The sequence below is a fragment of the Octopus bimaculoides genome, chromosome 2 (genome assembly GCF_001194135.2).
Source record: "Octopus bimaculoides isolate UCB-OBI-ISO-001 chromosome 2, ASM119413v2, whole genome shotgun sequence".
NCBI classification, from domain to species: domain Eukaryota; kingdom Metazoa; phylum Mollusca; class Cephalopoda; order Octopoda; family Octopodidae; genus Octopus; species Octopus bimaculoides.
In genome coordinates this window covers 147,706,965-147,707,585 of record NC_068982.1, presented here as the reverse complement: position 1 = coordinate 147,707,585, position 621 = coordinate 147,706,965, and the positions used below count along the sequence as shown (strand labels likewise).

At 27.4% G+C, this 621-nt stretch overlaps 1 protein-coding gene across 10 annotated transcripts in view; it reads left to right on the top strand.

Moving 5' to 3' along the window:
- LOC106874941 (transcription factor Sp9) overlaps nucleotides 1-621 on the top strand; it is a 404,501-nt gene that overhangs the window by 278,255 nt on the left and 125,625 nt on the right. The window lies entirely within an intron of this gene.

Below are 621 nucleotides of genomic sequence, written 5' to 3'. Positions count from 1 at the left end.
ATATATATATATATATATATATATATATATATATATATATAGATAGATAGATATGCATATATTTAGATGTGTAATATATACATATTACATATGTATGTATTTATTTACCCACGACTTTCATATGCACATATACACGTACAGACATATTGTATAAGACTGGCAGGCAATTCTTTGTATAGACCCCAAAGGCAGATAATACACGAAGATGACTAACATCACATCACATTCTGCAAACAATTTATGTATGCTTACATTGAAGTGAAATAAATAAATAAAAGAAATAAATATTATTAGAGGCAGTACATAAACTGTGCAATAATGTACAAATTTGTATATAAAATTGCTTATTCAGAGCAATATCGAAAACAGCCATTCGTTTCAAAATGGAGGTTTTGCAATTAGAGTTAAGATAGAAACGGTTGGGTCGGATAGACAGTGCTGTGATAGGCGTTTTAGAACAATCTATATGCTGCGGCTTTGATCTGGTTTCTTCACTCTAAACAAATAGCCAAAGCTTTATCTTTTGTTCCAGATTTTCATTTCTAATAATTTCGATAAATTGTATAGTTTTATTTCTGATTTTAGAAAAATAAATGAAAAAAAAAAACAAAAATAAACTAA